Source organism: Castor canadensis, chromosome 1 (genome assembly GCF_047511655.1).
Source record: "Castor canadensis chromosome 1, mCasCan1.hap1v2, whole genome shotgun sequence".
Taxonomy (NCBI): domain Eukaryota; kingdom Metazoa; phylum Chordata; class Mammalia; order Rodentia; family Castoridae; genus Castor; species Castor canadensis.
Window position 1 is genome coordinate 125,732,178 of NC_133386.1, and position 24,879 is coordinate 125,757,056.

Sequence of the window (24,879 nt, forward strand, 5' to 3'; positions counted from 1 at the left end):
ATAAAGCAGTATTAATGAATGTTTTTATTTTTATTAAGAAGAAAACATTTGGATGTGACCAATATCACTTGCCTTTCCTATGTTTTCTCTAGTGTTTTTTTAAACGTTGACCTTAGGATTTTTTAACCAGTTGTTTAACACAGTATTTGAGGGAAATGAATATGAAACTGTTCCATGCCTTCCTCTAGTCCTAACTTCAAGGCCTTGTCAAATTCCCAAGCATTGTTTGCAAGTCTCCATTACTTTCTTTTCCCACAAGTCTGTGCCACTGAGGTTCCCAGCATGTCACAGAACTGAGATCCTTAGAAGAATAAACTGACATGTTCAGAATTAGACAAAACAAGGAAGGAAGCAGAGCTGTGAAATAGCATTAATTGCTTCTTTGAGTGAAATGACCCTTTTCCAAAACCCTTTCAGATCCCTTCCCCTGTTTCCAGTACCTATTTTCAAAGATAAAGTACTCCCATCTGCTCTACCCCTAAAATGTGCCCCAGGAATATCCCTTCTGGATCAGGAGGTTATGTAACTAGTATTTTGACAAGCTCAGGGCTTGCCATGTTTCTTTTCTGCCACCAACATACAAAGGGGCAATTTCTTGCCCCACAAATCAAGCTTATATCCATAAGATCCATTGTGCTGTTCTTTGTCTTATGCTTAAAAATTTTTTTATTAGGATATATTCATTTTATAGGGGGGATTCATTGTGATAATTCCAAATAAGCTTATATTGTATATTGGTTAGATCACCCCCACTGCCTCTTCCTCTCGACCCCTTTCCCATCCCACTTAAAACTATTGCAAGAGGTTTCTTTGTTCTATTTCATTTAAGTATATGAAGTCCATCAACTATGTTCCCTCACCTTAATCTTCATTCACCCTCCCCCCCACAAGTAACCCCATACACACTGTACCTATTTTACAGTCTTGTGTTTTGTTATTAATATCTAAGTTGAATGTCTTACACTTTTATTAATTTTGTTTTCACTGGAATTTCTTCAAGTGCCTACTTTGTACTGAAAACTGTACTAACAGTAGAATGTAGAGATAAAAGTGACAAAGTGCCTGTGTTGAAGGTTCCCAAACTATATCAGCAGTGGTTGACTTGGAGCTGATAACAGAAGTGCCATGTGATATATTCAGGGGAAAAGATCATGAGATAAGCACTGTCTTTTATCTGGAGACATAATTGTTAGGGCTCACTAAATGTTTCCCTTCATGTAGGTAAAAGGGACCAAGTGACATATTGCCTGGATCTTCTAATTGCACTAAAAGATCAATTGCTTTGGGCATGAGTGAAGGGGGCGCTGTTTCTCACACTCCCTCCCTTGCTGGAGCCAGGTTTTCTCTCTTACTCCTTGGTTATTACTGGACCTAACTGGGCTTATCTGGAGGCAAATGGAGATTTTAGAAAAGATACAGGATAGACAGAAAGGAATTTGGGTGTATTGTACACTCGGCTGGAGACACACAACCCTCATTGCTTGTTTTTCTCTATTTTGATTCTTTAAGGCCTTGATCCTTGCAGTTCTTTAAAACCTTGTTTAAAATTTCTTTCCTTAGGCTTGCACTGTCCCATGTTTGCTCTTAGTTTATCTTTAGCTTAATTGTTCTTAAAGTCTTTTGCTCCCAGGCTTGCACTGTCTCATCTTTCTTTTGCTCTCTTAAAGCCTCAGTGCTACAAACTTGCAAACAGCCACACCTACAACCTGCATATGCATAACTCTTAAAGTCTTGTCCTTAGACTTGCACTGTGCATTGTCCCATGTTCTCTTTGGTTTTTCTTTAGCTTTAGCTTTTTTAAGGCCTATGTATGAAGTTCTTTCTCAGCTTTGCTTTCTGAAGCCTATGTTAAAGTTCTCAGTGCAGACTTTCTATCAACCCCTCTTTAGCATTTTCCTTTCAGCAATTTTTCCCTTTTCCCTTTAGCATTTTCCCTTCAACAATTCTTTTCCCTTCAGCAATTTTTCCCTTCAATAATTCTTTTCCCTTCCAAAAGCTTCCCAAACCAAAGAGCCCAAAGTAAAGCCCCAAAAGCAAAAGCCCAGAAAGCCCAATGTAAAGCCCCAAAAGGCAAAAGCTCCTTTTCCACCTTCAGGTGTCTGTTATAGCAGCAAACAGGGTAGAACCACAGGGAGGGGCATGACATTGTAACAGGAGAAACCTGTGTTGCTGCTTCTCTGAACACAGCTTAGGAGACTGTTCTGAAAGGCAGCTGTTCTGCCTTTCCCTGTTTTGTGGCCGGGGGCTGTGCATATCACCTACAGGTAAAAGCAATTAACTGCGTCTTGCCTTGCTTGTGTCCAGTTCTCATAGGCTTTTATCCACTCCCCACACATAAGTAGAAGTAGAAATTCTAAAGGGCATCTGAGCAGTAATAAAAATAGTAAAATCAGGCCGATTTGGATACAATACAGGAATACTTAGGTAGCTTAAGGGATAAAGAGGGAGAATTGGGAAGGGTATTTAGGATCTTCCATGTTTGTTTTAATTTTAAATGAAAGCAAAATATCAAAAGACAGCTTTGTAGTTAACATGGTCTAAGTAGGGCTGACAATCCACCATCTTGAACTCTGTCCTCTAAATTCACCTATTTTTCTTCTTAGCCTTACTAAATTTTAAGAAATATTACTAGGTTGAGAGTGGAATCCATATAATATTTTCCAAGTGGTAGAGTAAATATATAAACTGTTGTCATGCGACTTTGGCTCTTGTATTTAATGTAGATGAATCTTCAGGCTGGAAAAAGGTTAAGAAAAGTCTTAGGTTATGTTCACTTATCAGCATCCATTTTTGTGGAGAGGTTGCTATGTCATGAAAAGGGTCTCAAGGGAGATGATTTCTGATTAGGTTCAATACAACTTTTATAGAGAGTTTCAACAGAGGAGGTTAAGACAAAGAATGTGAAGGAAACAATACATCATTAAGCATGAAATACTCAGTACTTCACCATTTATCACTGGTTTTAAAACATAAAACTGAGAATTCAAGATGATCTATGTGTAAGTTTGAATGTGTGCTTAAAAACATAATATTTACCATCATAACAATTTTAATGTACAGTACAGTTGTACTATATGAAAATGACATACAGCAAATTTCTAGAATTTTTTCATGTTGCAAAACTGAAATTCAATACATACTTTAAAAACCCTCCTTTCTCCCCTACCCACCCCCCCAATCTGACAACCACTATTCTACTTTCCATTGCTTTGAGTTTGGTTACTTTAGATACCTTATATAAATGGATTTTTGTGCATTTGTCTTTTCTGACTGCCTTATTTTATGTAGCATAATATCCTCTATGTGCATTTGTATTATAACCTACAACAGAATTCCTTTCTTTATAAGATTGAATAATGTTCAAGTGTATGTATGTATCACATTTTTAATACATTCTTCTGTTGATGGACATTTATACAGGCCACCTATACCTCTTGACTATTGAGAATATATTGCAATGAACATGGAAGTGCAAATATCTCTTCAAGATCTTGTTTTCAATTATTTTGGATATATATCCAGAAATGGGATTGCTGGATCATAAGATAGTTATGTTTTTAATCTATAAAGCTAACTTTCTGCTGTTTTTCTTAATGGCTACACTACTTTACATTCCCACCAGTGGTGTATATTCTTGATATTAAAATATCTTGCCCCATTCAATATGGTGTCTTTTCACTGTACTATTTCTTGTGCTGTGTATTAGTACCATTTTTTCTTTTACTTTTGTTGCCTGTGACTTTGATGTAATGTCCAAGAAATCAATGCCAAATCCAAGGTCATGGAGCTCTTTGCCTCAGTATTCTTCTAGGCATTTTATAGTTTCTGTCTTATATTTAGGTAGTTAATATATGTGGCTTTAATTTTTCTATACTGCAGAGGTTCTGTTGCCTGAGTCTACTGGTACAGCCTAGTGCTTGGAATTTTAGGACCAGGCCTGAGGACTGGCTCCACAGTGATTGGAGCAAAAGACTAGGGTTGTAGGTGTTCTGGCACTGGAGTCTTCAGACGATAGTTGGAGCATGATACTAGAGTTCACAGGAGAAAACCTGGTGCTTGGGGCTGAGGAAGTAAAGTGCTTCTTCATTCTTCTTCTCCCACATGAAGGTATATTTCTCTGTGCTGCATGATGTTGGAGGAGAAATAATAAGTAATGTGAAACTGTCCTTCCTACTTTTTAGTGCCTTCTTTCTTATTTTTGTGCTCTACCAAGGTGGTAATCACTCCTCAGAAATCCTTAGCTCTCATGACTATATTTCTGAATATGGATAGTTGTTCAAATTCATGTTTTCATAAGGGGAAGAGCTCTGGGGTCTCAATAGCTCTTCAACTTGCTAATGTCACATTTTCATCATTTTTTCAACTCTATGTTTTACACATTTTCTTGAATTTAGTACTGGGTAATTGTTTAAATTTGTACAAATCATAGCTAGGTTTTACATGTTCTTTCTCAAAGTTGAAGTAAATTTGTCTTTTTTTTTTAACCTTATGGATCTTAACTAAGGTAAATGCATGATTTTAACACATTTTTGAAAAATCAAAAATCACTTCCAGAATACAAATATTAATGAAATGATCCCTAGGAATATGAGAATAGAAGGTTGGAAAACATTGGACTGAGTGCTGTCTAAAATAGCCTTTAAATTTAGGCATTTATGAGTCTTTTTGTCTATCATGAATGTTAATATGCAGAATGCAATATTTTTGGTTGAGGAAAACTGCAAACCTTTATGTCATGCCTAGTCTGTAGTCACTAGGCAAAAGTAAAATAGAAGTTTTAATATACATGGCTAGATTACAGATTCTTTGATAGAGGTTGAACCATTATAAATCTGAGGGATGAATATTAAGCAAAATTTCATAACTCAGGAAAATGATTTTGTTTGCATTACATTTTCCCAAGTAAAAATTTTATAATTATCCAACCAAATGCAGTGTGTGCTTAGCAATTTAGAAGCATGTTTGAATAAGTAGGCAAAAGGAAATGAGTGACTTGGCTAACATTCAATATAGCAACTGAAATAGAAAGGCCAATGTCCGTAAGGTTTAATTTTGGTTTAACTAGATTATGTTGAAAACTTTTTCATGCGGTCAATTATTTCACATAAGCAGATGCAATTTTATGCTGTGCTTCAATGTCCCTGGTGCATTTTTTGTCTAATCTACAATAGATTGAACATCAACAACTTGCCAAATAATCAAACATTATGGACCAGAAAAAAAATACTGGAATTTTCTCACACATGTTTTCTATGGTGACTTAGAAATTGCATTTTGTTCCCAATAAGACACATAGAATACAAAATAGGCTTTTGTCAAAATGCAATATTTAGAAAAAGCTCAGAATCAGGAAGAACCTATATTCCAATCTGTTTGAACCCCACCAATTATTTGACCTTGAGAAAATTACCACCACTCTTCAGAACCTCATATTCTTCAACTGTAAGATAGTGAGCGTAAGAGAATAGAGGCATTCTTATTGGACTTCCATTTACCTAACTCATTTAATTAACATCTATCTGTCTCCATATCTTCTATAAAACATACTGATTGATGACCAAACACTGTGAAACCATGATGCTTATGAAGTACTCTGTAGAATATTCACGTGCTTTATTCTGTAAAACTAATTTTCATAAGCCAAGGTTTATATTATTTCTCCCAAAATCTTATTTATGTCATTGTACTTGGTATTGTAATTATATAATTCAATAAAATTTAAATAAGCTGATAAAATATGAGCACATTAAGTAGTTTTCAGGGCTTTGGAAAGGCTATAAAGATCAGGCATAAAAATTATACAATTTTGGGGGTAAGATGATGGTAAATGATTGGAAACATCATAAATAGCTAGGATTTGGCACTTAAACAGACTCACAAGTATTTTAAATTGCCTTTCTACTTCAAACTAACAAAAGCTAGGCATTAACAAAGATCACCTATGGGTATGATTCATGCAAGGATAAGCATCTAGTAAGCAGGCTAAAAACAAATAAAAAACTTGGTCCCATCTAAATATCTTTTAAATGAAATGTGAAAATGAATTCTGGTAATATTAGGGAATAAGTCATCCTTAAATCCTATCACAGGCTACATAATACTGGGGCACCAGAAGCATCACAAACAGGAAACTAGAAGAGATTTTGCTCTTGAAAAAGAGCACTTACAACAGCTAAAAAGTATATGTTTATGGCCATTATTATTACTATTTTTCTTAAAGGTATTAAATTATCCCCTGGTAGTCTAACAATTTGAGGCAATGAGAACAAGTCTGGGTAACATTTTGGAAAGGAGATAAATGTAGAAGGGCAAAAAACCCAACATCTGTGCATAAACTTTACTTAATTTTCTGTCTATTCTACTATACAAGCAAGATGGAAACAGGAGGGATTCAGTGCAGAAATCAGAGAAGACTCTAACGAGAAAGAATTGCAAAGCAGAGGTTTTTGACTTTGCTACTTTTGGAAAGGTCATAGATATTGCCTTAGCAGAGAGACTTCAAGATATCTATTATAGATATCTTTATGTAACGGAAAGAGTATATGCTGAAAGATTTAAAGATTATTTTTGTTTTGTTTTAGGTCATTCTTTTTTTGAGATACAATCTCATTATGTAGCCTAGGCTGACCTCAAACTTGCTACATAGCACAGTTTGGCTCTGAATTTGTGATCTTCCTTCCTGAGTCTACTGAGTGCTGGGATTAAAGGGGAGAACCAACATGCAAGCAAAATAGTTTTAATGAAAGAGCATAATTGAAATCTCAACAGAATTGGAACTATGAGAAAGAAATTCTAGACCTGAAAAGTACAGTAATTAAGTAAAAGATAAGTTCTGATGGCTCAAAAACATTCATGATGGAGTGAAAACTAGTGCACTTGAGAACAAATCAATTTAAATTAAGCAGCAGGAAGAAGTAATAAAGCAAACGGATGAAGAATGGGTAGAGATCTGTAGGAGAGTACCTCATGGTCTATTGTGTAGTCTCTCACACACACACATTCACACATATACCTAGCCACACATGTATACACACCTACTGAAGTCCTTGCTTCTAGAATGTATAGAAAACATGTCAATAATATAATAAGCAGAAATAATATAATAAACAACAATATGCAAAATATTTGAACAGACATTTGCAAAAGAAGGTATACAAAGGGCCACTAAACCTGTAAGAAGCTGCTCAATATCTTTAGTCATCAGAAAGATGCAAATTAAAACCATATGTGTTCTACCATGGATGGCTAAATTAAAAAAAAACAAAATTATACATGTAAGGATGTGTAGCAACTGAAATATTCAGACATTGCTGATGGGGTTATAAAATGAAATGGTTGTTTTATAAAACAGCTTGGCAGTTTCAAAAAATGTAAACGTATTCCTAATGTGCTCCATATGTTTCCATCTACTCTTGGACTGGGGACTGCCTGGGTAATATTCTTCTCATCATAGATCACAGGACTCCAAGAAAACTCATGTGCTAATTTTGGAATGCAGAGCCAGAATTGAAACATAGAAACCTTCTTCGTCATCTCATGGCCTAAGCATGTCATGGTCAGGTTCATCATTAACACCTTGAGGAAACATACTCTGTAACTTCTCTGTGTGGTACTTCAAAGCCACATGACAGTTAATGCAGGGGAAATGTAAGAAATTGTATCTGCCACAATGATACATTAATCTAAGGTGGTACAATTATTAACATCTCCATTTAGTGAAGAAATAGAAGAGTAAATGGCAGAGTTCAGTGGAAATGAGTAAAGAAGAAAGAAAATGACTTGGGTCAGCCCTGAAAGGGGGATCTGAGTGATTATGCAGGCACAATGAATGCTTAGTTGAGCCTTTTCTAAGAACAGGAGAAGTGAAATGCTCCCTGATTAGATTTTCAGTAATTTCAGTGTCTAGACATAAAGGAATGTTGTGACACTGTCAGAAATGAAGCTCAGACCTTCTTTTCCCTCATTCTCCTTGAATACTCACTAACATTTACACACACCTCACAGTTCATGATATCTTTTTTGGTATACTAGTTTTAACCCCTGAAGAACCCTGAAAAATAATATTTATTACTTAAACTCTTTATAAATGAGGAAAAATGGAGGAATCAGAGACATGAGGTGGCTGTTTGAGTTTATAAAAGATTGAAATTAGGAGTCAAATCTGGATCTTGTACTAGAAACAGCTTTTACATAATTTGATAGTTCTTAATCTAGATTTGAATACATAGAAAGTGTTTAACAAATATTTTCATAGCTAAATTTATACAGAAAAGTAAGTGCTGCTTGGATTTAGTAAGGAGAGAATAATTTAATGTCTAAAGAAGTGATTTCCTTTAAAATATATCCTTTGTGAATATTCCTTAAAGAAATTTCAATTTCTTCTAACTTTACCCATGTATATTCAGAAAATAACAATGTTTCAAATTGGTAGTTGTTAGAATGTGACTATATCTCATTTTTCATACTGCGGAAACATTAAGGCAGGAAGATAATTGTCTCCATCTTGTAAGATTGGGAAAAGAAAGGTGACCTATGAACATTTGCCCAGTGTTCCAACAGCGATATTTCTAGCTAAACTTAAACCAGATCTGTTCTTTATTTTTTTCCATCCCATTTTTCTACAATTATTCAGAATAAAACCTCATATGTGTAATTTCTTCCTCAACTCTAGAGAGATGATGACATTTAGAGACCATTTAATTGCAGTAATCTTAATGTCCTCATTAAAATTTTCTTATATCCCAGTCAAAATATGCTCATATTTTGTAGCAGTTCTTAATGTTTGTAGGCTGCTGAGTTCCCATGGGACTTGCTGAAAACATTTAATTAAGAGACAATTGTTCCAACATATGTTAATTTTCATTTTCTTAGGTGTTTACTAGTGTAGATCCTTGTTGAATTAGCCCCTCCTTTTTGATATTTTGAAGTGTTAAATTGTTTTGTCTTCATTATTCTGCAGGATCCATCATTGTTTTTCAAGGGAATCCTTCATTCCTAAAATGTCTTCTCTTCTGCAGTTTGTCACCAGATAATTATCCAGTACTCAAAAATGAATTCCCCAAAACGCATCGCACAAAATAGAAAAGTTCTATGGGAAACTACTTTGTACTACACAGAGTACAATTTCCCACATCCTTTTAATATTTTTAATGTGCACATTGAAGCCCTGTGAACAACTTTACTAAGAAATTTGGTCAGCATTTTAAATCCTTAAATTTAAAGACATTTACAGTAAAATATCATTTAAAATGTACAATAAAATAATTTTTGGAGCCATGAAACACAGTGAAGTACTGATATTTACAACAACATGGATGGACCTTGAAAGCATTATCATAAATGAAAAAAGACAATTACAAATCATACAATTACATATTGTGTGATTCCATCTGTTGGAAATCTATAGAGTAGGCTGAGTATATCTAGGTAGAAATAATATTAGTGGTCACTGATGGCTTGGCTGGAGCAGTGAATAGGGAGATCTCTTTAGGGAATTTAAAAGTGTCTCAAAAATATCTTGGGGATATACCCAAAGGAATGTGACACAGGTTACTCCCGAGGCACCTGCACACCCATGTTTATTGCAGTACTATTCACAATAGCCAAGTTATGAAAACAGCCAAGATGCCCCACTACTGATGAATGGATCAAGAAAATGTAGCATTTATACACAATGGAATACTACTCAGCCATGAAGAAGAATGAAATCTTATCATTTGCAGGTAAATGGCTGGAACTGGAGAACATCATCCTGAGCGAGGTTAGCCAGGCCCAGAAGACCAAAAATCATATGTTCTCCCTCATATGTGGACATTAGATCAAGGGCAAACACAACAAGGGGATTGGACTTTGAGCACATGATAAAAGTGAGAGCACACAAGGGAGGTGTGAGGATAGGTAAGACACCTAAAAAATTAGCTAGCATTTGTTGCCCTTAACGCAGAGAAACTATAGTAGATACCTTAAAAGCAACTGAGGCCAATAGGAGAAGGGGACCAGGAACTAGAGAAAAGGTTAGATCAAAAAGAATTAACCTAGAAGGTAACACCCACGCACAGGAAATTAATGTGAGTCAACTCCCTGTATAGCTATCCTTATCTCAACCAGCAAAAACCCTTATTCCTTACCATTATGGCTTATACTCTCTCTACAACAAAATTAGAAATAAGGGCAATATAGTTTCTGCTGGGTATTGAGGGGGTAGGGGAGAGAGGGAGGGGGTGGAGTGGGTGGTAAGGGAGGGGATGGGGGCAGGGGGGAGAAATGACCCAAGCCTTGTATGCACATGAATAATAAAATAAAAAAAAAGAACTCACCTATGCCAGTCATTGAACTGAGAAAGTAAAAATCAGCTCAGACTGAGAAAGTAAAAATCTGCCATTGATCAAGTTAGAATAGGAACTGAATAGTCAGCCACTGTAAAGTAAACAAGGCTAGCATTATTCTGATATCAAAGCCAAAGGAGGATAGCTCGAAAAAGATAGTAAAGGTCAATATCAATCATTAATGCAGATATGAAGTAAAACACTGTAAAATCAATGGGTCAAGAAGGTGGGAAAATCAGGTTCACTTAATTTCCAACTTTAAATGTAAGATATACTTTTGAAATGTATTTTGTAATGAAAACACATTGAGATAATCCTACTCCTTGCTGTTAATCTAAATGTAAAATGTAATGCCCATAGATTAAAAAAATAAATAAATATAAAATAAATTAGATAATACAATTAAATCTTTTAGTATTGATGTTAGCATGACAAGTGGAAGTTTTCAGTTATTATTACTGATGTGGTTGTTGTCACAAAAGAATTTTACCCCTTATATACATCTCTCCTATTCTGTTTTTATGTCCTTGTCCCTCTGCCTCCAACTATTTTGTTTCCATTTTGTGCTTGGTACATACTCAGCTTTGTTTTTCTGAAATACTGCTTAAGACAGAAACTATGTGAGGTTCCTCTGAAGATGAGTACTGGTACAAACTACGTACAAACTCTATGTACAAACTCCTGCGAGATACTTTGTGAAGTACAAAGCTATATGTGTCTCTCTGCAAAAATAAAGACTGCTGTGTGATTGGGGAATATGACATGTACACAAATAATTGTAATACAACCAGCAAAGAGACCAGGTCACACTGAGGTTAAAAAAAATAAGAAGGAATATCTATATAGATGAATTTAAGAGAAAGGCATGAAAGCGTCAGAGAAATTTGTTAAGCAGCCAAAAAATTTGTTAAGGATGGGCAGAATAATGGATCTCTAAAGATCCACTTCCTAATTCCAGGAAACTGTCAAAATATTAGAATGAAAAAAAGAGTTGAAGTTACAGGTAAGGTAAGGTTGCTAACCAGATAAACGTAAACTGGATTACTGAACTTAAAATCCTGGATTACTGAAGGGACCCAGTGTAATCACAAGTTTCCTTAGAATGGACGAGGAAGGCAGAAGAGGAGACTGTGACAATGGGAAAAGGCACAAAAGGATTCAGTGTTGCCAGGTTTGATGATGGAGATGGCTATGATCCAACCAATGTAAGTGGCCTGTAGGAAAGGGCACATTCTTCCACAAGATTCCAAAAAGATACACAGTCCTGCTGACCCCATGACTTTAGCCTTGTAAGACTGATTTAGGACTTCTAAAATTCAGTTACCAGATAACATTTTGTTCTTACAATTTGTTACAGAAGCAGCAGAAGACTAATAGAAAACTATATGATGATTCCATCTATAAAAATTGGCTTTTCTGGCATTAAGATCACTTAATCTTTCAGTTCTCTATTCATTCTTTGAAAAGTTAGCTGCTTAACACTTTTTCAGGCACAATTTCAGAAGCTGGAGAAACAGCTATACAAGATTCCCATCCCCTAAGAGTTCATAGGTTAGTGGGTACAAATAATAAGTATGTAAACATTTATATCAGTGAAGAACTAAAAATCAGGAAAATATATGACTTATTTTATGGGTAATTACAGATGACTATATATATGTACCAGACCTTGTGCTAACTATAACCGAAAATGGAAAAAGTTCTTTTAAACAGAGGCTCTGTAGGCTGACAGTCTAGTTTTCATACTCACCTCCTTCTCCATTTATTACCTCATGACCTGGGGCAAGTTACTTAATCCTTGTGAACCTCAGGCTTCTAATCTTAAAAACAGGGATAATTATAGGTTAATAATAATATCAAAGGACTATTAAAAGGGATATAAGAATTATAACGTTTGAAAAGGACTAAAGAGTAGTGCTCGCTCATATTATGTATACAATTCAATTGCTTGACACATTAAAGAAAAAATAATAAACTTGTCTGTGAAGTATTCACAGTCTGGGGCAGAGTAATATACACATAAAAATTATATATAACATGAAAAATATATGTTTGTTAATATTCATAGTCCTAAAACACCAGGGACTATGCAAAATATGTTTTCTTAGAAATGTGAAATTTCAATCCTTATTCTCAGGAAAATAACTTTCAAGCCACTGTAAAGAAGGAGCTGACTCAGCATCCCCCAAGAAATAGAACAGATGAGATCATGACACAAGTTCTTTGTCATCCTCCACACAATCCAGTGTATTAGAAATGGGAAAAGAAAAATTCATTTTTCATAGTTCCTTCATATACTGTTTGCGTGGGCTGGATTCTCTAATGCTTTATTTCAGGCCATTTCCAGTTCTTCTGTAAGATCAATATTTCAAACTAACAATAGACTCTGTACAGGTTTGACTGTGTGTGTATGTGTGTGATGTGATTGTGATTTTACGATCCATTTCTAACCTCTATACTGCTTGTACAGCAGGCAAAACAGGAAAGGTAGGTCTACAGGGTTCTGAAAACAGCAGGTGATCAATAGCAAACCAAATCCTATTAATTTTAAAGGACGAAACTACAGGTGGAACAGGGAAAAAAAGATAGTGGTGAGGAGAAAAAACATACCCTCATAGATACCTCTGGAGATGTCCAGTAGCCAATTAAGTTCCTTCAGAACTCATTGAAAATTTTTTCTTCATTTGAAAAAACCAACTAGAAAAATGTAACTGAAAACACAAACAGTAGATATTGCTGGACAAGATTACTTCTTTCTTAGTTACAACCTCAGCAAAACAACGTCTTTCCCTCTAAGTTATCTTTGTGCCCATGTATCCCAGGGAGAGTGTGAAAAGTACACGGCAGTCAAAGTGGAAAAGAAGTAATCCTAATAATGTGAAGCCAGCAAATCTATTAGATTATCCTCCTGGAACTGAAGTGACAAAAAAGAGAAGAAAGACTGAGGAGCAGTTGATTTTGGAGCTCCTTCAGAAAGCAATCTGGTGAAATTGTGAAGGAGAATTTGGACTCTGTGTGAACAAGCTGAGCGGTTCAGTTCAGGATCCTAGGGTGGTCCTCCCTCAGCCTGCATTTAAGGACCTGGTTTGACTTTCTGCACTATCAAGAACTCAGCATCTCCTTCCACCTTCCCAACCACCCCAGCACTCTAGATAGATCTGTCTTTCTGTGTAGCACATCTTCACACAATTCTTCAGACATTTGTCTTATTTGAAAATCCGTTCTACTTATTTTCTGAACTGTGATGGCAGCTCCTTCAAGATTTCATTCTTCCTGAAGTATAACTGAGCACTCCTCATGTAACTTAGACTGCCATGTTACTACTGCTTACTATGTGCCAGGTGCAGGAAATACTGCTTAATATACCATACATTGTTTATTCTAGAAACAGTATTATAGAATGCATATGTTATCCTAGTTATGTACATGAGAGGACTAAGGCCTAGGGAATTTTAAAAGTGCTCAAAAGTCACAGAATTAGAAAATTTTAGGGGAGGACATGGACACTCTTGTGGGCTCCAAAGTTTAGGACCTTAATTTCCAAATAAGTGTTGGGAATTCTAAACTTAAAATGGCTAGCCTCTCTGTAGAGTATCTTCAAACTCTGTGAGACAGTGAAACCAGTAATTTCTATATAGAGAAATGAAGACTTGGTGTGAGAAAAGTTTGGCTTGAAATAAAAGTAAGGAAAAGAATTTTGGTAAGCTTCTGAAAGTAATCTTAAATTTGGGTGAAGAAGACCAGAAAGTGGTATTTCAAACTCAGTTAAGAGTATGTTCAGAATCACACTTTTAGGGTAAACTGAAAATGGATCACTGGAGCTAGAGAATAGGGTGTAAGGTCTGAAATTTCACTGGGAAATGATACTAGAGAGTTAGGGAAACTATTAAAAGGACTTTATAATGAGAGTTTTATAATTTTATGATTATAATTATAATTTTAAAATTTTATAATTTTATAATGGTGAGAATTTTCCAAACAAAAGATTCATCATGCTAAAAGATAAGGAATCATGAAAAACTAGTAAAAAACTAGTGTTTTTGAAAGACTGAAGTAAACTTACTTCAATCAGACACTTGTTTGTATGTCACATGGTGGAATGAGAAAAGTTTCAAATTGTGAGGAGATTTTGTCTTAAAGACAAATGTGTAGTTCTGAGTTATAAGTAGTTATGAGTAGTTATGAGTGGTTCTGTAAGCAATCAGGAAACACTAAAGGACTTGAATGAGGAAGCAAAAATACTCAAATTTGGGTTCTGTGACAATTGCTTTGGTAGCAATTTTATGGGGAATAGAAAGAGAAGATGGGTACACTAGGAAGGAGGCTGCCTCAATAATCCAGAAAAGAAGTGATGAGGACCAGAACTAAAAATTGCAATAGTGCTTTGAGAAGCAAGAGAATTTATTTGGCATGTGTACAGAGGGATTAAAGACAACTCATAATTTTGACTTGGAAGACTGAGTAGTACCAATCATTGAGGTAGAAAACTTCAGAATAACAGCTGGTTTGAGTCAAAGTTATCTCAATACAGGACATGACAAGTATGGAATGTGTGTGGAACATTCAAGTTGAGATCTTCAGAAGGCTTTTGAGATCTAGAGTTCAGTTAAGGTTATGCAGTAAATGGATGTTTTTCCTTTCATATCTCTACATTTGTCCCTATCTGGTTATGTTTTACTCCTTTTCTAAAGAATTCTAATTACACGTCAATAAATTAGATGATTCTTAATGTATTTAATGTGAAGCTACTTGAGTTTCACAAGCTATAAATATAAAATTCCAACAACATTGGAAGTAAACATTTTTAATTCATGAATACTTATGACAGTAAGGAAAGATCCATTTTATAGTACTTTATCTATTTTATTAGCATATAATAATTGTACCAAGAAGTTTCTTTGTGATATTTCCATACATGCCCATAATGTACTTTGATCATATTCACATCTTTCCATTATACCTTTCTTATCCTCTGTCCTCTCCCTTTTTTGTTACAGTTTTATTATTATTTTTTCACACACTCATATAATATACTTTTGTAATTAATGTTATAGCTTCCTACTCTCCATTTTTCTTCTGGAATCACTGGCATCCGATCTGCCTGACCAAAACTCTGATTACAGGCAGGGATATATTTAGATCTCTAAAGAGATTGCTATTACCACATGAAACTATTCTCAGTTCTGAAACATGCAAGCAGCAGCTTCCTCAGCCACTGCAGGTGACTTTGATAAGGAGCCTCTCTTTCTTGAATGCACCAAGCTAAATAGATGATAACAAAGAGTGGTATTTATATGGTACCTTACTAAGCTGCTTCATATGAATTGCCTTGATAGTATCCTTATGAAAATTTTCAAAAGAAGACACAGATTATTGTGAATTCTTTTAAAAAACATTCTCTAATATAAACATTGTAGAAGGCACTGAAGATATGGAGATAATGCCTGTTGTTCAGTACTCAAAAGTCTGCAAGGAATGACAAGCACAGGTATTTACAAAACCATGTTAAGATATAAGAAGGACAACCATGAGTGTGTGCAGTTAGGTGTGATAACTAATCTTGAAGAAGATTCCTCAGGAAAGATTGCCTGAACCACTCAAATTTGTTACATGTATCTAGCCTTGCTTTAAATGTAGATGGAATTAGCAACAAAAGAGTAAAATAAAAATTCTCACAGCTCAGAGTTTGGGTAAATCTAGATTATCAATTATTCTTTCTCTTAATAGGAAAAGTTAATAAGAAACATTTTGCTAGAATCAATGCACACATTTTAAATGTTATCACTCTCATAGTTGTAAAAAGTTAAAAATGCTCTAGAGGTCACTGATGGGCTAATTTGAGAGTGGGCTTCTCTGTGGTTAGTTTATCTTTGCTCAGAGTTTGCCACTGTAAAGGATTATGCATATACACTAGAAGTGGTGGGAGCAAGAAATCCCCCTTGAGTCTCTTCCAACATTTTAAATACCCATAGATAGTTATGACCCACTTCAGTATAATGATGTTTCTGATGGAATTGACAGCATAATTTCATAGCTAAGATGATCTCTAGACCTTAGAGAAATGTCCACCAATATATTGTCTTAAATACCTCCTGAGTATCATTTATGAACCAGGCACTGTGACCCTTGAGAGAATTTAAGTCTAGTAAATTTACTCATTTTCATATTGGAGACTGAAACCCTGAGAGAAGATGTGATTTGCCCCATCATTCGGATGGTTAGGTACAGAGTATATATCAGAACTAAAACATTCTGGCACCCTCCTGCTCACTTTTCTTTTCTCCAGCCCAATTTGGGCCATGATTACAGGGTAATTCAGTTTAATGAGCATTTATCAAGAGCCTAACACATGCTTTGATGAGTGATGCTGATGAACTATAGTCATTGATTTAGTGAGAACATGGATATGTATATAGATGAGTATAAAGATGTTAAATACTTGCACAGAGGTACTTACCTTCTAGTGAACATAGAATGTTATAGGAGCACAAGAAAGGCACCTAACCAAAATCCTTGCTGGGTATTGAGATTGTTTTCATGGATGAGGTGATTACTGAGTTGATGAAAAAAAAAAAGCTTTGGAATTTAACCAGGAAGGGAAGATGAGGGGACTGGGGAAAGGTAGATGAAAAGGAGGCCATTCCTGGCCAACTGGAGCAGCAGCAATAAGATTGTGCCTTTGAGCAAGAATGTCTTCTGCTTTTTTTTTTTTTTTATCATAGCTTCTTCTGTAAAATACATTTTTAGAAAACACCAGAAGGCACAAACTCAAATTTCACTGAGACTAGGCATGCACTTTAGATAGATGATCTCTGTGCAATGTAAAAGATTGCAACCAATATTAAATATGATGAATTGGAAGATATATACCCCTTCTAAAAGGAGAAGTTGCCACTGGGTTTATGCCAATTAAAGCTAAAAGGACATGAATTTTCAGTTTTTCAGGATACTTCCAAATCATAACTTTTGTGTGAAATCTGTTATTTTTGATAATTACATACTTCAATTGTAAGACTCTGTTCAGGCTGAAAAGGTATATCAAATGCAAGAGCTATAAACAATTGTTGGTAAGTTTATAGCACAAGATTCTGGGTGACTATTCTTTGCGAAATAAGATAATAAAAACAATCATTGTGGACTGGGCTGGGAGTCAGGAGAATTGAATTTTGCCTTTAAGTGATTGTTATTTTAAGCAACTTACCCAGTTTTGTCAGCTGAGATGTTGAAGTATACCACCACATTAAGTAGAAAAGGCATTTTAACAGCCTACATTTATGAGGTTTTAAGCCTACAGAGTTTTACAAATTCCTTTCAGATGTACTATTTTGCACTTCCATCCCTTCTCACTGCCCAGCTCCCATACTGCCCCATTGAATGTTTCTGCCTCCAAGCCCATATGTAGGGAATGGAGAGCATATTGTAAAACATGAAAGAAGGGACAGAAGTTTTACTCTGGATCCCTTTTCTTGCTCTTGTTACAAATTTCACCATTTCTTCAAAGTTTGACCTTTGAAAAAGTTAATAACATTTGTTTAAAAAAAAAAGAGATTGTTGAGCTCCCTTCTCCAGTGAGGATGAAGGGATTCCATCAACTGTATGCCACCTGAACCCCTATTTCACTGTCAATCTTTGCTCTTTCCTGCTATATAACAGAGAATTCTTGTCACTTTGTAAGTTACTTTGTAAGTCTAGTCTTACTAAGGCTTATCTTCCATTTTCTTCCACATTCTCATAAAATAAATTTCTCTTCTTTGATAATCCATTTATTTCAACCATTCCTTTTTCAAGAATCTGTCCACTAAATTTAAACACAGCTAAGTTTTTAAATATAAAACTTCCCCAGGTTCAGTATTCTGTGAATCTACTTCTTTTCACAGCTCACATTCATGCCTTTCATTTTCCATTTTCTCACTAATGTCATACTTCTTGGCTCCTTAAATGTGGCTGTCATACCTACTACTATACTTTAAAAATCAGTGTTACTCTTTCTATTAAATCCAATGCATAGATTCAATGTAATCATTCCTTATGTTTTAAAAGATTTTAACACTATTTTTCACACCATCCTTCTTCATGTTTTCATTTCCTATGCTGTTAAGACCTTTTATTCTTCTTATGCTTTTGGTTGATTTTTTTCTTTCAATTTAATTAATCTATTTAATTATTTATTCATTTGTTTATAATTTTATGGTGAATGGAATTTATAATTATAAGGAGCTAGGAAGACCCTCTTTCCATCATAATAACCACTTATCAAGTGGAAATTACTTTTAAAAATGTTTTAAGTTCTAGAAACTGACCTAATGATTTCCTCAAAAGGGAAAACAATGCACAGAAATCTCCTAAGTATTGGTAAAAGCAATGAGAATTTGTGGCATTTGAGCTGTGACTTTTTCCCACCCCCACCCTTTTGCTCATTTTATGGATGCTTTAATCCAAATAGGTGTAGTCAAGAAATTGAGGGCTCTCTATCCCCCTGTCTTTCAGTCTAGGGCTATAGTCATCTGTATGTCTCATTCTCACCCCCATCTACAAGTTGTAGATGCTTTTCTCTTTGTGTAGAGTGGGTTGAGATAACTGGGATTCCCTTTTCTCATCTAGTTCCTATGTTAGGTGCAATGGGCCAAGAACAGTATACCTTTTTTATATATTCTTTTTTAGTATACCTTTTTCATATATCTTGATTGCGTTGGGGTTTCGTGCTAGAAGAAGAACGAACCCCATATAGTTGGGGTCTCATACTAGAAGAAGTAATCTGAGAAATGATGGGCTAAAAACTTTTCAAATCAGGGGAAGAAAATGGACATCCAGATCCAAGGGACCCAAATATGGCCAAGTAAAATGAAGCCAAATAAGTCTACTCTGAGACACCTTATAACCAAACTGTTAAACATCACAAAAAGACAGTGCTAAAGCAGTGAGAGGAAACCAACCTGTCATGCACAAATCAGCCCTACTTAAGACTATTATTGGATTTTTCAGCAGGAGACCTTGCAGATCCTTGAGGGAACAGGATGATACTTTCAAAGGCCTAAAAAAAGGAAACCTGACATTCAAGATAGTTTAGCTGGCAAATTATCCTTCAAAAAGTGAAGGCAAGGTAGACAACTGAACAAACAAATGCTGAAAATTTCATCACCCAGAATAATGGCCTTACAAAAAAAAGATAATAGGAATTATTTAGGCTGAAATAAATGAGATGGTGGTCAAAGGAGACAAAATTTTAATAATAAGAGAAATAAATTCCAGGGACCTGTTATATAACATAATAATTCTATCTAATATAATGTATTCTTTTTTTGACTTTATTATGTCTTTTTATAGAATGTAGACTTTCTAAATTGTTTATACATTCATGATCCATATTCACAAAATTTACAGCTCATGTCATACCAAAACCAGCACAAAAACATGTAACATTTTTGTACACATGGTTCTAGCTAGCACTTGTCTGCATCACTCAGGTGATGAAGGTGGGACTATCACAAATTTGAGAAAAGCCTGGACTACATAATGAGACTAAGTCTCAAAAAACAAGACATGCTTCTGTTACATGTAATCTGTGCTGAAGTCATAAATATCATCCTCTTTAGTCAGTTCATCCAAAATAAAAGATCCTACGGATGGTTCACCTGCTGTGGATTCCTCAGGCAGAGCCTTCGTGGTCTCTTCTACAGGGGAGATGTCTGAGACCTTTTCATCAACTTCACCATCAACACTTTCCTGGTCACCGACCATGTTACTGTTATCGTCCCCCACCTCCTGTTTGCTCTCTCTCTGTCTTGTCAATTCTTCAGGTATGTCCTTTTCCTCTATTATTCCATTTGTCAGACCTGAAGACTGGAAAAGGATGCTCCTGGCTAAATGAGGGCTCCTGATGGCCTGCATGCTGTGAGCATTGTTTTTAACCAGTTCTTCCAGATCAAAGCCCCTTTCCATGTTTGCCACAACACTCTCATTAAAATGCAGAGGAGTTGTCCAGGATGTAGGAGGATGGCAATAATAATTTAGTGAGGCACCTGTCCATTCTGACCATATCAGTTTGGCAGCACCTTCAACATTTGGGCTACCACCTTTTTGGTGCTTTGTAAAAAATTCCAGAGAATTCTTGTAGTTTGGGACAGTATATTTTAGTACTACCTGTTGAGCATCAGCCTGGTCCAGGATGGCACTAGCAGACTCCATTGGTTTTAGTGTTTCTATGCTTGTTGGACTCCTCAGAGCAAGTGCAGTGGAGGAGTTAAGTGGTGAGACAATGAAGCTTGGACTATCTATGATTGTGATCTGTTTGTCCAAGGGGACAACCTGCATGCTCCTTGTAAGCCCCATGGAAACACCAACATTACATATCCATTCTTGTTTCAAGCTATTAATGATGCTGCTTTTCCCCACATTTGGGAAACCAATCACTCCAACCTAAATAGCTCTGCCACATGTTTCCTGAAAACCTCCAAGAAGTTTCCAAAGGCCTTCTCTGCCAAAGCAGACCTTACTTTTGAATGGAACAGCTTTTTTCTGTACCTTCATTTTGTTCTTCAGAACTGTTGAAGCTTTGAATACCACTGTTGGAAATTCTTTCTTCAAGTAATTTAGCCAGCTCTCCAAGTTCTCCTTTGGTACCAGATCTATTTAATACAAGTACTTGTTTCTTATGTTCACTCTGGACAATAGCCTCTTCTACCTGAGCACACCTGGATCCAAGAGGATCTCTGGCATCCAATACCTCCAACAGAACATCTGAGGCTTCAATCACCTAGACTAAGATACCTTTTTAAGTTCCTGACAGTGTATCTTCTTTGGGTTCTGTTTGCCCAACTTGGCTTTCTTAGTTTTGCTCTGTTCAATTTCCTCCACAGGTGCATTGGATAGCTCATCACCAGGGTTAGTTTCATGTTTTCTTTTCTTTCCTGTTCCATTTGCCTATCGAGCTTCTGCTGCTGCTTTAGTTCTTCAAGCTGCTGTTTCTTTAACTCAGCTTCTCAAAGAACAGCCTCTTTAAAGGGAGCACTGTTTGGAACTCCTGGGTCTTTCCTAGGTTTCTTGTGACCACATTTTTTAGCCTCCTTCCTTAATTTTCGATGGTGCTCTAGAATCTTTTTTTTAATTTTATACCATTTATGGCAGGTCATGCGTTTGCTGGCTTTCTTTAACTTCGGTCGCTTCATGCTGGCTGTGAAAACCGCAGTGGCAGGAGAGGTGACAGAAACAAGGTGTTTCAGAGGCTGCCACGTGTGAAGACAGTACATTTTAATGTACTGAACAGAAAAAAATACATAAGGTAATACATATGTTAATTAACTTAATCTAACCATTCCACAATATACAATTTTTTAAAAACATCATACTGTGCCAATAAATATGTGGAAAAGAACAATGATAAACAGAAACATGATAGTATAAAAAAATGTGAATTTTGGTAAGTATACAGTTATGTCAATACAGAATACTGTATTACTATAATGGTGGCAAGCTAGTCACTTAATTCTAGTATAAAAAAGAAAAACATTTCAAGATAACTATAATATATTAAAAGATAACAATATAAATAAATGCAAATTATAACAGTCAAAAGACCTAGAGAGGCTGAATGAAGACCCGATTATATGCTGTCTACAGGAAGCTCACTGCAGATTCCATGACACATTTAGGGTGAAAGTGAAGGCTTAAAAAAGATATTTCATGCAAATGGTAATCAAGAGAAAGCTACGTGGCTATCCTTAGATCTGAAAACATTTTACTTCACAAACTATCACAAAAAACAAAGAAGACATCATATAAAGATAAAAAGCCAATTTTCCAATAAAATAAAATACAAAGAGGAAAAATTGACAGAAAAAGTGACAAGTCTGAAGAAATAGAGGATAAAATATTAGCAGAAGACCCCACATTGAAAAATGAGTAGAACGTCCAGACATCGATATGACAGATCTGCAAGGAAACAGAGCACTACTACAGACCAAATGAACATAACAGACTTTCTACCCAACAGCAGCACAATGCATATTCTTCTCAAGCACACATAGGATGTGTGCCTCAATAGGGATCATGTTTTGTCACAAAACAAGTGCCAACTATTTTAAGAAGACTGAAATAATTCCAAGTATTTTTACTGACTACAATGGAAAAATCTTTTTTTAAATTTTTTTTTGTTTTATTATTCATATGTGCATACAAGGCTTGGGTCATTTCCACTCCGTCCCTCACCCCCTCAATATCTGGCATAAACTATTTTGCCCTGATCTCTAATTTTGTTGAAGAGAGAGTATAAGCAATAATAGGAAGGAACAAGTGTTTTTGCTTGTTGAGATAAGGATTTCCCAAACAGGGAGTTGACTCACATTAATTTCCTGTGCATGTGTGTTACCTTCTAGGTTAATTCTTTTTAATCTAACCTTTTTTCTGGTTCCTGGTCCCCTTTTCCTATTGGCCTCAGTTGCTTTTAAGGTATGCACTTTAGTTTCTCTGCGTTAAGGGCAACAAATGCTAGCTAATTTTTTAGGTGTCTTACCTATCCTCACACCTCCCTTGTGTGCTCTCACTTTTATCATGTGCTCAAAGTCCAATCCCCTTGTTGTGTTTGTCCTTGATCTAATGTCCACATATGAGGGAGAACATACGATTTTTGGTCTTTTGGGCCAGGCTAACCTAACTCCGAGTGATGTTCTCCAATTCCATCCATTTACTGGCAAATGATAACATTTCATTCTTCTTCATGGCTGCATAAAATTCCATTGTGTATAGATACCACATTTTCTTAATCTATTTGTCAGTGGTGGGGCATCTTGGCTGTTTCCATAACTTGGCTACTGTGAAGAGTGCTGCAATAAACATGGGTGTGCAGGTGCCTCTGGAGTAACCTGTGTCACAGTCTTTTGGGTATATCCCCAAGAGTGGTATTGCTGGATCAAATGGTAGATCAATGTTTAGCTTTTTAAGTAGCCTCCAAATGTTTTTCCAGAGTGGTTGTACTGGTTTACATTCCCACCAGCAGTGTAAGAGGGTTCCTTTTCCCTGCATCCTTGCCAACACCTGTTGTTGGTGGTATTGCTAATGATGGCTATTCTAACAGGGGTGAGGTAGAATCTTAGTGTGGTTTTAATTTGCATTTCCTTTATTGCTAGAGATGGTGAGCATTTTTTCATATGTTTTTTGGCCATTTGAATTTCTTCTTTTGAGAAAGTTCTGTTTAGTTCACTTGCCCATTTCTTTATTGGTTCATTAGTTTTGGGAGAATTTAGTTTTTTAAGTTCCCTATATATTCTGGTTATCAGTCCTTTGTCTGATATGTAGCTGGCCAATATTTTCTCTCACTCTGTGGGTGTTCTCTTCAGTTTAAAGACCATTTCTTTTGGTGAGCAGAAGCTTTTTAGTTTTATGAGGTCCCATTTATCTATGCTATCTCTTAGTTGCTGTGAGCTGGGGTTTCGTTGAGAAAGTTCTTACCTATACCTACTAACTCCAGAGTATTTCCTATTCTTTCCTGTATCAACTTTAGAGTTTGTGGTCTGATATTAAGATCCTTGATCCATTTTGAGTTAATCTTGGTATAGGGTGATATACATGGATCTAATTTCAGTTTTTTGCAGACTGCTAACCAGTTTTCCCAGCAGTTTTTGTTGAAGAGGCTGCTATTTCTCCATCGTATATTTTTAGCTCCTTTGTCAAAGACAAGTTGGTTTTAGTTGTGTGGCTTCATATCTGGGGCCTTTGTTCTGTTCCACTGGTTTTCATGTCTGTTTTTGTGCCAATACCATGCTGTTTTTATCATTATTGCTTTGTAGTATAGTTTGAAGTCAGGTATTGTGATACCTCCTGCATTGTTCTTTTGACTGAGTATTGTCCTGGGTATTCGTGGCCTCTTGTGTTTCCATATAAATTTCACAGTAGATTTTTCAATCTCCTTAATGAATGTCATTGGAATTTTGATGGGAATTGCATTAAACATGTAGATTACTTTTGGGAGTATCGACATTTTTACTATGTTGATTCTACCAAATACAATGGAAAAATCTTCATGACAGTTGTCTTGGCAATGATTTCATGGATGTAGTACCAAAAGCATAAGTGACAAAACTTATTAAAAAACAAACAGCCAGGACTGCTCCTAATGAAAATCTTCAGCACATAGGAAACACTCACTAGAATGAAAAGGTAAGCTACAGGATGGAGAAAATATTTGCAAACTATAAATCTAATGGGGAATATTCTCCAAAATACATAAGCAACTCCTATAATTAAAGTCAAAACTGTAATAACACAAAACTTAAGACCTTGAATAAACATTTCTCCAAAGAAGGCATACAAATGCCAATAGATGTTTTAAAACACTCAATGTCACTAATCATCAGAGAAATACAAATCAAAACCATAATAAGATATCACTTCCTATTTGCCAAGTTATCTATTATTTAAAAAATGAAGCATAACAGGTGTTGGAGAAGATCTGGAGAAATTGGAATCCTTGCACACCATTGAAGAGCATGCAAAATGGTTAATTAACCATGGAAAACAAAAACTTGAAAATAGCACTACTATACTATCTTGTGATGCTATC

General features: G+C 35.6%; 1 pseudogene; it reads right to left on the minus strand.

Annotated features, from left to right (window-relative positions):
* Nucleotides 1–19,869: 19,869 nt before the first annotated feature.
* On the minus strand, nucleotides 19,870–21,560 carry LOC109676008 (guanine nucleotide-binding protein-like 3 pseudogene; annotated as a pseudogene).
* Between the last annotated feature and the right edge of the window lie 3,319 nt (nucleotides 21,561–24,879).